This window comes from Tachypleus tridentatus, chromosome 1 (assembly GCF_004210375.1).
Source record: "Tachypleus tridentatus isolate NWPU-2018 chromosome 1, ASM421037v1, whole genome shotgun sequence".
NCBI classification, from domain to species: domain Eukaryota; kingdom Metazoa; phylum Arthropoda; class Merostomata; order Xiphosura; family Limulidae; genus Tachypleus; species Tachypleus tridentatus.
Window position 1 is genome coordinate 51673604 of NC_134825.1, and position 14999 is coordinate 51688602.

General features: G+C 32.5%; 1 protein-coding gene across 40 annotated transcripts in view; it reads left to right on the forward strand.

The window, feature by feature from the left end:
• Positions 1-14999, forward strand: part of LOC143248550 (zinc finger homeobox protein 3-like) — a 175890-nt gene that overhangs the window by 45261 nt on the left and 115630 nt on the right. For 9 of the 40 annotated variants that reach the window (XR_013027066.1, XR_013027056.1, XR_013027057.1 and 6 more), the window contains exons 2-3: positions 6910-6972; positions 8516-9119. The exons of 8 other annotated variants lie outside the window; for them this stretch is intronic. The gene's annotated coding sequence lies outside the window, so the exon portion shown is untranslated. 23 more of the 40 variants (XR_013027077.1, XR_013027069.1, XR_013027059.1 and 20 more) reach the window with 9 other exon arrangements.

Below are 14999 nucleotides of genomic sequence, written 5' to 3' on the forward strand. Positions count from 1 at the left end.
ATACGCACTATAGAGTCATGGGTGTGTTGCCAAATTACACTATTTGGTCAAATAAGGATAGTTCAACAATTGGTATTAAATGTTGTTGACTAACTGCCGCCCATTTAGTTCGTCAACTCGTAATTAACTAAACTTAGCCTCAGTACCTTTACGAATGTATCTGTAAACAAACAAAGAAATGTTTGGTGTGACGGGGCTTCGAACCCGCGACTTTCTGATAACTAGTCGAGTTCCTTAACCACTTGTCTATGCCGGGTCGAACTAACAATACTTCAGTATATTTTTATCCTACAATATTGATTTGGTAACTAATACTTTTTCTGTATCTCTGTGAGAAAATTATTCATAGAGCATGACATTGTCATTAAAATGTTAAAATGTTTACTTTTCAACTCAAACACTTATGATATTTATTACACGTTTGAGAAAAATGTGAAGTGTACGACGGTTTTCTTGTTTGTTTTGTTTTTTACAGCGTTAACAGAAATGTAAGCAGTGTCCTTAAAACACCAACCAATCGATTGCTATTATCATATATTGCTGTAAATGTCGGGAAACTCCCCTAGTTTGGGGAGAGTTTTTACGTTTAAAGTGTTTGTGTGACTAGATTTTGACTAATTTGAATATAATGAGACTTTTAAAAGTTTAATTCTACAGCGTTTGAACGTCTAGCACTCGTAAACTAAATTTGAAGTTATATGAATTAATCATGTAAGTTGCTTTGTTTTACTGACACCAGGATTAATTACTTTCTGCATGTTTGCGTTTTAGGGTCGTTGGTTCATGTATTGCAAATGAATACAGTATTTGTGTTATTATTAACTTGCAAATCAGTAATTCGCATACTTGGTATTTAACGTTTTTTTGTTATATTAGTAATACATGTCATAAGAAGACACTCGATATTATTAGCGAGTGTTTTTAGACTTAACTCTAAGATAATAATTTATTCTAAATATTATAATATAAAGACAAAAAAATTGTGCGAAAGAGGCATTTTATCAGAACAAAAAAAAAAGAATGTTTGGACGCCATCGTGTGGTATTTTTTTCTATTGTTCTTATCCTAAAAAATAAAGCTTAAAATTCAAGTTGTTTTTTTTTAAATTACAAACCAGTATAGCATTTTCAATTCAAAGTTCTTTTCTTCACATTTTAATAGTTAGTATGCAATAAACTGTGAACTGCTAAAACTCGGTGTTTGTTAAATGTGATGTTTTATGTTTGATAAAAACACAAGAAGCATGTTTAATATATACTGATGAACAGAAAGGTTTATTAATAAAACAGAAAAGATGAATTATGAGTTGTTTTTCTACTTGGATGTGTATGATGAAACAATTGATTTTGTAGTGTTAAAACAAAGGACACTGTCACTGTCTGCCACATTGTGTGCTCTTCCAATTAGCCTGCCTTCTAAAATATGTATTAAGAGTACGTATCCACAGAACATATAAATTTGATGAAGACTGACTAATAACTAAATATTATACAAAACTTTAAAGTTAAGTATATAACATGTTTTTAAGCCATTTATATTAGAGTATATTGTACTAGTTTACAGTATTTGTTCCCACTGGAAATATTTGGCACTTTGGTTGATTCACATGTTGTTTTTTCTTTGGTGTTTTTAAATTAAAGAATTGCTAAAAATTTCTACATTTGTATTTAAGCTTCCGCTTTCATAGTTCCTGCCAACAGAAACACTAAACACAAAACAACAATAAGCAATTCACCGTTTTGTAATATACGTTTTACTTGTTTCTTCGAGTTCTTGTTTTGTTCCAGCTGTATGTTTGAGACTAACTCTGATACCCCCTGTCGTTACATCCTATGTATAACAAAATGAGCTTAAATGTTTAAGTACAAAACCATTTGTACTTAAATATTTAAACTATTAAATATTTTTCAATATTTGTTTTTCAGGACATAAATACGGTCTAACCTGCCATTGTATTTTATAATTATCTGTCGGTTTTAATAGTTAGGCGATTTGGTCGAATCGTTCTATACTCCTGATCTGTCGAACGTCGTGAGCCAGGCTAATTTACCTTAATGGTTACGCACCTCAGAACACCTTCCTGGGCAGTTTCCCAAGATCGCTTATAAAGGTTCCTCGGATTTTAGGTGTTTTACTTGTTATCACAGTATGCATGCATGGAAACTGAAAGTGTTTGCAGGCACATGCGTCGAAGTGTCCACAAAGAAAGACTACCTGATGTGCGTGTAATTTGGCGGAAGACGTATTGTCACGGAGTTCGAGGCTATGCATGAACCTGGCTCCCCATATCGAATAGTCTGAGGGTTTAAAATACTGTACCTTTACCTGAGGTTTTACTAAGCTTCTAATAATCCATCACGCGAGTAGAGTTATTACATATCTAACTGGTATGCCCGCCCTACTGTTTCTCTCTAAAACCTCGTAGTCTTTATGCGACTACTATAAAACTAGATAAAAGTCCCTGTAAGCACTGTCTACTTTGAGAACAAATACTGGGGAGAAGTAGGGAATTTCGTAATGAAATGTAGATAGAATTGTTTCTACCTAAATACTTGTACTAAGCAGGACACATATAATTAGTCGTATACCTGGCTCGCAGTATGTTCTGTACTATGGCGGAATCCTATTTTTCTTCAGTCTTCATGGTTTCTGGTATACATAAATACTAAGAACCGTAAGACGTCAAAAAGCTTTACTAGAAACACAAAAGAAGCTTGTCACACACGGTTGTCTTTAACAGTTACACTTGTTATTAAGCACTCCAGTTATTCAACAATTTATTACTAAATAGTTGACTGTACTAAATCCATTCTCTGGGTGTTTACACTCTTGGATAGTGTAATTGAAACGTTGCTGAGACTACACTTGGATGTCTATCAAAGCTAGTCACAACAAGGTTAAGAAAGCAGTGTTGGTGGTCTGCTTGTGTGAAGGTCAGAACGTTGATAAATATATTTAACCGGCCTTAAAATCACATAAGAGACGCATCTACTAACGCCTGTCTCAAGGGAGAGAGCGACGCTGATACGGTCTTATTCCGTTCGGAAAAACGGAACCCGTTCGACGTCTTTTCTCTCTCTTAGTGTACTACGCGCGCACACAGGCAGTTGTCAAGCAAACGTGTCCTTAATCACTGACCAGTGGACACTGTGACGTTAACCGCTAAGAAAACTGTGTCGCTATGGCAATCATAGCTTGGCCCATTTTGTGCAACACAGTAATTGTCGTGCCAATAGGCCAGAGAATGACCATTGGTAGCCAACTGGGATTTATTTGGAAAGGTTCACGCTGCTTAAGTTTACCGCCATATTGGCCAAGCCCCAGCTCCATTAAGACCACTTTATTTCTCTTTCTTTCTGCACTTCTTGTCCTATACTAAATATATATCCCTCATTTGAAACGTATTATGAGTGCTGCAATACTGATAGCAGAAAATAAATCAACTAAAATCAATGACACAACTAGAGTTGATACTGGTACATCAGGTAATACTTATTTATCTAAGATTGTGAGATATGCGTAAGTCGGAAAAGTCCAATAAAATATACAAATCAGTGAAAATGTAAATACATCAGCAAGTCTACATGTATAATCACATATGTATCGAATATAAGTGAATATGGCGTATACGTATTAAGAGACTGAGGAAATGTCTTAATCAGTCAAGGTCACCTGAGAACGATTAAAATTTTCATGTCATTATTCCCCTAAAGCTTAAATGTTACAGACACATGGTTCCGAGTTCAATATGTTTGTTTGCTTATGAATTTCGCGCAAAGCTACACGAGGGCTATCTGCGCTAGCCGTCCGTAATTTAGCAGTGTAAGACTAGAGGGAGGGCAGTTAGTCATCACCACCCACTGCCAACTCTTGGACTACTCTTTTACCAACGAATATTGGGATTGACTGTAACATTATAACGCATCCACGACTGAAAGAGCGAGCATGTTTGATGCGACGGACATTCAAACCCGCGACCCTCGGATTATGAGTCGAATGCCTTAACCCACCTGGCCACTCCGGGCACAATATGTTTGTATACCCGATAATGTTTCGGTTTGCTAAAAATCGTTATGTCTGATAAAGTATTCACAGTCAGTGCTATCTTCCTATTATTCATGTACATGTGATATTTTACAGCATATATTCGAGGAAGATACCTGTTATTGGTGTTAACCAATAATATAAATTATAGTTCAATGAAACTTATAAAATATAAATAACGTACCTATAACAGGTATTTGTTACCGTGTAGAATAACTGATGTAACGAGATGTAACAACTTGCTTTCCTTGATAATTTGTGCTCACTCACGAACTGATGTAATATTTAAAGTATCTTAATACTAGAAATAAACGACATTTATAATAACAAGTTATTTTTATTTAACTGGACACTCGATGTTTGGCTTTACAGCTTCTTCAGGAACGTTCCACTGAAACACAAACCGAAACTGGAACCCTCTTGTAGTTGTAAAGCGAAACGTTGAGTATCCAATTAAAGAAAAATAACAATTTGGGATAAAGTCGTTTACACCAATATGCACTACAGAAATTAAATAATATTTAGGACATGTATTTTGTATTAAGTTATACGTACATAAGTACACATCCATGCATATGTGTGTGTGTGTGTACGTCACGTGCTCATCAACGTTACTGCTCGCCTACAGCACTTCCGTTAGTCGTGAGTACTCGTGCTCGATGCATAGAACTGAGGTCATTTGTTTTGCACGAAAAACATTGATTTCTTTTCTTTTTTTGCTTACTCTGTACCAGATAGAAACAGAATTTAACTGCGTGTCCTCCTAAATAACTGGGTTTACCCACTCTCGCAAATTAACGTAATTTTGATGTTGTCCCATAGGAAGGACATTTAATGACTTGGAGCTCACCAGTCAAAGGTAATTATTATATACTATCATTATTTGCAATCATCCACGCACTTTGAAATTTTTTTCTTGTTCTTAATTTTAACACGCTAGTGCAAAAAAAAAAAAAACCAACAAAAACCGAAATTATTGGATGTGTCATTCAGTCGTGCTACATAAGTTAGACGTTATAATAAACATAAAGTAAAGCGTGTGATACAATTACAGTAGACAAAACTGGCTAATGTACGAGCACTTCTAACAAAACATTTAATTGTTACTGAATTTAAAAACGTCCTCCAAAAATACTGCCCAATTATGATCACTGGATTACTGACGTATTCCAGCTGGCGAAGATATCGCATTTCAAATAATGATAAATATCTATGGTACGAATACTCTAGTACCTTTTTTGTTGTCGTGTTTATTATTAGCTTACTATATAAACATGAACAATCCGAAGAAACTTCCATCAATTGTTTGTTTGGTATTACGTACAAAGCTACGTAATGAGCTATCTGTGCTTTATCCATCGCGGGTATCGAACATTTATTTATAGCATATAAGCCTTCAGGCTTGCCGCTGAGCCACAATAAGGCCTCTACAAGTAAGTGCACACGTAACACACACCTGTCATTGAATACGCACAGGATGCTCACACGTAACACACACCTGTCACTGTATACGCACAGGATGCTTTGATTAATTAAAACATTTGGGAATGAAATTTACATGTAATTTTTAAAATTCCATTTGACAGGCTTGCAAAACTTTATGGCAAATTACCTCCTTTTGTTATTGATGATTAGACTGGTGCGAATGTTTTGACTTTTACTGCATATTTGGCAAGGTGTATGGTTACACTGTACGTGTGGTTCTGGAAGGTTTCACGTAATTCTTTCCGCCTGGATGCGTCATAAATTCAACGTTATAACCAGCGCAATGAGTCTTGCAGATCATAACAATAACCATTACGAATTTAATTCATGTTTCGTTTGTAAGGTATCCACCCATAGTTCCATTACATACAAACATACATATGTAAACGTCGTTTTACTCGTACATGTCTCCCGTTCTTTTAAACAAAATAGAAGGAGGGGGAGTTGATAAAAGTAATAGTTATTGTAGTCTCTCCTCAACATGGTGGGGTGGGTGGAAGGGTAGGGGGCGCTATCGGTCAATGAATGGACGGAGATGAAATTGAAATGAATACGTTTTAGAGGTGCTGTAGACTGCTGCTCTTTGTAGAGGAAGAAACTTTTACGGACAAGTAACTGTCGAAGATAGTGAGTTAGCGCGTGCGTGCACAGCTATAGTTTCTGTGATTAATACATTGTGTTAAAAGAGCAGATAGGTGTAAAACTTCTTTAATTTAGTCTCTGTCTCGTCAAATGCATGTGGAAAACTTTGTTGTTGTTTTTGTTAGATGTTGCTCGTGGCTTTCTTGGTATACTTCAATGGTGAGCACACGTATTTTGGTACGCGCAGGTAGTAAACGCGCGTATTTTCGTACACGCTGATAGTAAACATATTTAATATGAAACATATGAAAGTGTCGAAACTTCATTGCAATGACTTCCTTTTACCATTTATTTACGACGATAACGGACAGATTTTATAATCAAACCAGCAGTTTTGTATGCGTGTGTGTGTTTTGACAGAAATGTATTCCAAACAATTATTATTTTTTAGTTTTTATTTATTTTCACAATTTAAAAGATGTAGACGAATTTTTACTCTGTTCGATTTGATAATTTTTTGAGAATGGTGTTCTTGTCACAGACAAAATAATTTAGTACATCCACAACTCATTGGAGTGAAGCTCGTTCCTCTAAATACCTGATAGTTCTTACTCTTAGTTGCGATAAACAACATCACATTTAGTCGTACACATTTATGACTTAGAGTTTTTCAAAGGTATAATGGTGGTTTCCATAACAACCAGTTGATGTATTTTAATACGTTTTACATACAAACTGATTCTTTAGATTTTGTTAGAGCAAACGTTATACAAAATTATGATTCTAAAGACTCTTTAGGTACAATCTTTGAAAAGAAATGTCAATCGCAACAAGTGGATGAAAAGCTAAACTTTTAGAAAGGTAAGAAATTGCACCATTTCTTTCTTTCCTTTAAAATAACTTTTACAACTTACAGGAAGAGATATATTATGACTTGATTATGATTAACGTAATAAATGTGACTTGTATTAGGCCTAACGAACGTTACTCGTCCGTTAACCAATTTATTTAGTTTAACATATTAATATGTAAAGCAGCTGAGAAGTGTATATGCAATAAAATGTAATTGAGTAGTCCTTTTATTTTACTGTTAAAATTCATATATTTGTATTGCACAAATATATATAATGCATTTATTGTAATAAATAGGTTAAAGAGCTTGGATAGAAGTAGTGAGTGATGAAGAAATTTCCAACTGTAATAACGCTGAACATTCAAGTAGCCTTTTTGAGAAAACTTAAAAACCATAAATTCAGATACACCATTGAAGTTTAGCTTTTCATTGATATTGGACTATTTTATACAAAATGCATTGCAACGTTTTAAATATGTAATGATCAATTTATTTAATCTGTTGCATACATTGTCTGATACTATTTTTTAATATAAAACACAAGTAAGTGTTAAAATGAGAAAAAAAAAAGTCGTTTACATTGTTAAAATGTTACAGAAGGTATTTTATTGTCAGTTTTTGAATATTATATAGGAACAACTGGAACTGACAAACATGCTAGCACTCTGTATTATGGTGTAGAACATTATGCTGGAATTAAAACGTGGGAATAACAGAGATCTGTTTCTGGCAAAAGATGATATTTTTGGTCAATAGTTCCTTCTTGAGAGATCTGATTGAATTTCACTGCCCAGGTCAGAGTATACAAAAGTGGGAAAAAAAGAAGACAGAGTTTCAGTTATTTCAGAAACATGAACAAATATAATTTTTGTTGAAATTCATACAATCAATTTTACATTACAATCTGGACTTAGTCTTGGATTATTGGGTTAGTAAACTGCAACATGGAGAATTTTTCTACCAAGCTATAACAAAAGTACTTGAGATAAAATTTATAACTGATTAGAATGTGATACAGTAAGCTGGATGTCACCAACTGTGTCTTTACTAACATTATGTTTATGCCATCAAGCATGCTGACAAATATATTTAGTTTAATGTCAGTTAAAAATTTGTCTTGTGAAGTAAATGTTTTGGATAATAGGATACAATAATCCAAAAGTGCTAAACCTTCCACCAGTGCAATGACAAAATGTTATATTTATCTACTCTATAGTGAATAAATATTTCTTTAAACTATTAGTTTCAAAATAATTGTAATGTCACAGGTAAAACATTTGAACCTAATTGTTTACAAAGCTTGATCTTTAGGCTAAGGGTAAATGAAACCTGAGTTTATATATCTGTATATGCTTTTGTATTTAGTTCTGTTTTCTTTCTTCTACTCATTTCATTCTATAGAAATGTGAAACTCAAGGTAATCAAATGCATTTTTCGTATTTTTAAGTCATAATAAAACAAAATGAATTAAAAGAAAATATCTATTTGCTAAACAACTGCTACAGATAGAAAGCATTTTGAATGAAAACTTTAACTTCCTCTTTTTTACAGGTGAAATCTAGAAAGTTCGCAAATACAGGAAGAATGTTTTAATCCTAAATCATTTAATATTGCAGCTGTTTTGTGGAGTACATCAATGGAAGGAAATTCTTAAAGAAAATACTTCCTTAGAACAGGAGCATCTATTAAATCATCAGTATCTTTTATTCATAACAAAAATCCATTTATTGCAATATCTGCTAGTGGCATATCTAAAATGAAAACTGCAGAAATGTAATGCCTTATTCTAAACATAAGAGTACAAATTCTCCATAAATGTACTCTCATATAAATAAAAGTGAATATTGAATTTTCCAACTAAAGACAAGTAGTTAGTGCTTTTCAAAGTGAAATAGCTTGTAGAAATGTTGACTTTTGCAGTTTAACAGTATATACCAGAGGTCATCTAAAAATAACTGAACTCAGAAAAATGAAAATCTTTTTAAAATGTTTTCGTACTGACATTAAAATCATCTTACGTGTATTACCCACTTCCTGCTGCTACTGAAGTTAGAATGTAAATGAATTTGTTTGTCATGCTTTTTTTTTAACTCATTATGTATTAATAGTTTGTTTTATTTAATATCTGAATAAAAAGATGCTTTAAAAGAAATTATTTTTAATGTGTAAATACCACTTTATTTTGAAGAAACACAAACTTGTATTTACAGAAACTATGGATCATAAATGATTTACAAAATGATTATTTTGTACATGAACTCTTTGAACTTCAAACAATGTAGATACATCAGTATAGTTTGTCAATAGGTTTTAATTTCAAATAACAATTCAAGGAGTAACTGAAAAAAAATCACACACTGATATATTACCACCCTCTTTTTATACTGCACACCATAATTACATGTATATATCTTACTACATATCAATCTTCCAAAATATAATAAAACCTTCTTTAATAAGATTATTAATTTTTAAGAATTAGAAATCCAAAAATAAGTAATGGTTTTTATGATCCAACTAGATCTTGTGTGAGAATTAAGTGTTGATGCAATATTTTGAATGTTTTTACAAGGCCTATAAAACATTCCACATGTGTTTACTTAGATGTTTTTAAAGCTAAAACTACTAAACTGATATCCATGTAGGAAAGAAAGCATGTTAAATAAAATATATTGTGGAATTAGCAACTATTATGCAATGAAGTCTGTCTGTAAAAACATTGGTTTTAAAATGTCGTGAACTTCCTTTTCTTTAAACATATTCTTGGTTGCCTACAGAAACCTCAGAACAAACATTCCTTGTTTCATTTATTGCTACAAGTATGATAAATGTATTTCAGTTTTGCAGTATATAAGGTTATTTGCTATCCAAGTAATTGTAAGGTTTGTTTATTGGAATCAACGCAGTCATTTATTAGTTCTTTAGCCTAATTGGTAGTGCCATGCAAGTTCTTTTAGGTGAACATAAAAATGTATACATGTTAGAATAATATTGCAAACTATTTTCTCTGAAAGTGTTACTGAATATTTATTTTATAGTTTGTTTTGTTCAGCTTTAATTTTATCACTGTCATAAGAAAAAAAATCTTAAGTCTAAACAAACTGGTAAATAAAGGTGGTAAGTGAGTTTGCTTGTTGCTACACCTTAATTCTGAAATCCAGCACACAAAATTTTATAGTTTCAAAACCTGTATAAAACTTGATAGGTTCTGTATCTTCTTGAAACTTTTCTGTAGAATATATGTTTATGCATTTTTCAGAATTAATAACAACTTAATACAAAGAAACTGGTTTCTGTTGTAGAGGTAAAAGTATCGCCTCATATTAGGTGAATCTCAGGATTAATTACAAATTCTACCCGAGTACCACTTATGTTTTTGAAGATTTCTCCTTTCACTTCTATCTTTGCTGGCTGTTGTTTTTGTTTTTTACTTCATTTACACAATGGAGGTGCAGTTTTAAGTTTGAAACATCTTCCCAGAAACTAAGATATAATATAATATCACTTTTCAGCCTACTGCTGATTCAAAACATTTCACTAGTATGCTTATAATTTTAATATGATGGTTTCTTTATTGGTTTGTTTTATTAATGCAAAGCTACACAGGCTATGAGCTTTCTGTCCACCATGAAGAATTAACTTCCAGATTTTAACATTGGAATCCATAAACTTCTGATAACAGACTTGGAAACTAAAATTATAAATCTAGAACTATATACATAATTTTCCATAATTATTGTACACTAAAACAACAATGTTATATATTTAATTATAAGAAGTGTGCTATTAAATCTAAATACATAATAAGTCTATAACATTTGGAGAATAAGGACCCAATTGGTTTCCCAAAACTTAGTTACTGGCAAATTAAGCAGTTAAAGGGAAGTTGCACAAAACATTTTAGTGGAAATTATTTTCAACGATATTCGTTCCTGTTAACTCAAATTATTGTTCCAAACTGTAAAAATACATAAATTGTAAAATAATTCAATTTCAAAATTTCACTTCTAGTTATTTGGTTACCATATCCAAGCAAAAATGTTACTTTATAAGAAATTGACAAACAGTATTCACTTGATGTTAGGCCTGTTATTTGTTGTCATTGCTTGTTTGTTAATAAGTGCAAAGCTATACATTGGGCTATCCAGGCTTTGCCCATCACAAATATCAAACCACAATTTTAGTGTTATAATTCTTCAGACTGACTGCTGATCCCTCATTAGTTCTGTCAGTATTAAAACAAATATTTTAAGTAATAGACATAATAGTTATTAAAATGTAAATACCCAGTTAAAAATTTAATAACATAATTTAAAATTGAATAAAATATTAATTTTGGTAATAGTAACACCATATTTGAAGTATTTCCTAGCAGTTCATGTGATTCAGACAATGTTGTAATATAATTCTCATTTCTGAAATGAGCATAAACAAGTCAAATATTTCGTTGGATTGAATTTATACTGAGTACAGTAAGGTACAAAACAACTTGTACCAAGTACAGTAAGGTACAAAACTTGTACCACAACAAGAAGTTTTAACATTAAATGCCCTCCTCAAATACTTTTTTCTAAGTAATTCTCTTTTTGGTTGTTATTTGTATGGACATTGCATGTTCAGTTTATAGATAGCATGCATAGACTAGAGACATCTATTGGAAGCCGAAATGATTCCATACTATTCACTGGATATGGACTGTAAACGATCAGTGAGGGATATGATATCACTGGGATGTGACTGCAGAGGAATGAGAGTTATATAGCAGTTTGTGTTTTAAATGTGTAGATCATGTGATGAAAATAAATGAAGAAGCATTATTCTTTTCGTTAAAGTAAGTAATGAATGACGTTTAAATAGAAATGAATGGTTTATATTTAGATAGATAGAAATTCAGTTTTTAATGTTACTAGAATCTTTTTTTTTTTATATAGCGCTTCAATTACAGCTTTAGAATAATTCTGTCTGTGCTTGTGTACTGATATGAATATTGTATTTACATTTCTTGTTTGAGAAATAGAGCTTACGTTCAGGGTGATAGCAGTTTACATTTCAAAATAAGCTCTGAGTTGAAGCTTCCTGGTAAAATACGAATAGTACGTTCTTGAGTAACGTATATTTATTTATATTACTTGTTATATCTTCCGTGAGTTGCGTGTGGTAAATCCTAAAAGGATGGTTGTAGAAAAATTTACCTTGTCCTAGCAAACATTAATTATTGGTTTTATAAAAGACAAAATATTAGTATGAGTGCTGCATCTTGTTATTTGATAATTTGCACAGTTGTTTTTTTAAATAATAGTCTGTGATGCGTAATGAATACGTTGTAATGCTTTTTTTTTTACTCATTAGAACTTCTTAGACTTAGTTGATCGGGGTTTTTGGTGAAGGCAATATACCACTTTCAGTTTTGTTATTAACGGAGCGCTGGTATTTTATTAGAAGAATGATTGAGTGAATTAAAAAATATATCAACCACACAACATTTGTCATATCCGGTTCCGACGAGACTATATATCGTCTATTTTTGTGAACAGTTAATAAAAGAATTCCGTCCCGCATAGGAAATTCAAATAAAATAAAAACTTGGTAAATTCTGTGTTACTTTTCTTCATTAAAAAAAGAGAAAATTAAGTAATAATAACTTTTATTTCTATTTTTAGTTTTACTTCTGAAGAGGTTAACAGTTTAGCAAAGAATTTTGAACTACGTTTAAACTACGTTATTTTTTTCTTGTCGTGTTTAGCTGGAATTTTATATGCTCTTCTCTAAATAACAACAGGATAAAACAATCAACCAAAATGAAAGGTGATCTCCGTTACCGAAGATGTGTGTGTTTGTCAGTAAGATGTCTCGAAAACGGCTGAACGGATTTCGACGAAAGTTGGTATTCGTTTCAATTATGGCCAACTTAGAAGTGATTAGTTTTTTAGGGTCACAATCACGAAAATTATAAATTTCAATCTATTAAGCGATTTTTAGCACTATTTTTGCTCTGTTACTCAGCGAAAGATTATCTAATGTTAGCGAAAGTTTGTGGACATTTGTAGAATATTAATTTTTGTTATCATACCAAATATGCATATAAAAATGGAGACATATATTTTTTTATTCTTTGAGGGTCGAATATGATCAACGCTGCGTGGCAGAGGTATGTACTGTACTGAGCGCCCTCTAGCTTCCAGTGTAATAAGATGTTTGAATTGAACATTGAATGGAATAAGTCAGATTTTGTATTATTATTTTTGATCTATAAATACATTTCTTTGCTTGGTATTTAGTATTGACACCTCCAGTAATATGAATAAAAAATGGTACTCTACACTATATCATTCCTCCAGCGACTACATACAGCCTGGTTTGGCAAGTATGCACCTTAAAGTTTGTTGCTACCATGTTACTCTGCAGGCTGAAGTTCTGCTCATCACAAATAAATCACATAAACTTTAGTTTATCCTATTCATTTTACTAGCTTGCATGAAAACAAGCGTTTGATTAGAGAAAGTAAACACAGTTTTGTATACTCGATGTGTGTGTGTAGGATTTCGTACTTTTGTAAAGAGCTTGCTTTTTCTAAGTGTACAGTATATATAGAAGCTTTGTCTTCAGATCCTTCTGTCACGTGATTCTTTATCGTATCAATCTAACGATTGGCTACATCTCCCTGCACATTTCTCCTGCCACACCTGGTTGAGGGTAAAGGGGTGCAAGCAGTTTTCACTGAGGTCTTTGTTCTGAGAATTCTTCAAAGAAATATTTTAGAACAGCTTGTATCGTGTCACCTCTCTACATGTAAAGTCAGGGCCGAGGGGAATTGATAATTTGACAGGCTTCACTGATTTCATAAAGACAAACTGTAGAATCCACTGTACTATAGTGAAGTTCTCACGAAAAAAAAAGAAACAACTTCCCTTAGCTGTGGAACTTTTGTGAGGGAACGATAATTGCCTAAACGGACCGCCACATGTTGTTATTTTTCTTTCTTAGCTATGGCAGTGTCTGCTGCTGGTTGTTTTTGTATATTTATACAAGTTTCAAAATCTTACCGCACCACATGGAAGACTTCATTGCATGGATTCACGCATATGCTTTAACTCGTGAAATCGGGGCCTTCTAATAATACATAAAAAATCCTTTCCATATCTGTGGAATGTTTGTCACATGCTGCATGTAACTTGTATAAGACGTTCTTAAAATGGTAATCTTCATTATTGAGAACTGACCAACAATGATCTAAATACATAGATAAAAGTAACCTAAGATAAAATCAACTGATTCGGTTAGAAGTGCATTATCTCAGGAATCAGTACTGAGAACAGTGTGTAACCTATAACAATTAAAAGGCATTGAATTATCTATCAGCTGTGTAAATCTTGATCTTATCCCAAGTAATGTCTCATGATACTCCTCTCTTTAGTTGACATTTCTGTAAGATTATGACTCCAATGAATTTTGTGTTGTAAATTTCTTTCTAAAATAAATAATTATTTGTTTGTGAAGCACAAAACTACCACAATGGGCTGTTTTTCATATGCCCACTGCTAATTCTACTGGGAGGCGAAATAAAGTATCTTCAATGCTAAATCAGTTTCATAAAGTAAGTTTATTTACTTTCATTAAATGATGACAACAACGCTTCAGGAAGGGAACTCATTTTTAAATAGAACCACGTTATTCTTGTATTTCTGCTACATGGTCAGTTTGTTTTAAATCGTATGAGTATGTGTATATATATATATATATATATATGCATCTAGGTTGTTTGAAATTTGTCTACACTTTTCTTACGAAGAAACGAAAGAAAAGAAAAGACTTTAAGAAAAGTCTTAACCTTGAACATCGTTAATGCGCAATGTCTTTGAGTGCATGACAGTAATTACCATTTGGTAACTGAAAGTCTTAATTTACCAATTTCCAGGTAAACGACAGAAAATAAGGCATGCGATGTATTAGAATACTTATTGTTTGTTTTTGTAATTTCGCGCAAAGCTACACGAGAGCTATCTGCGCTAGGCGTCCCTAATTTAGCAGTGTAAGA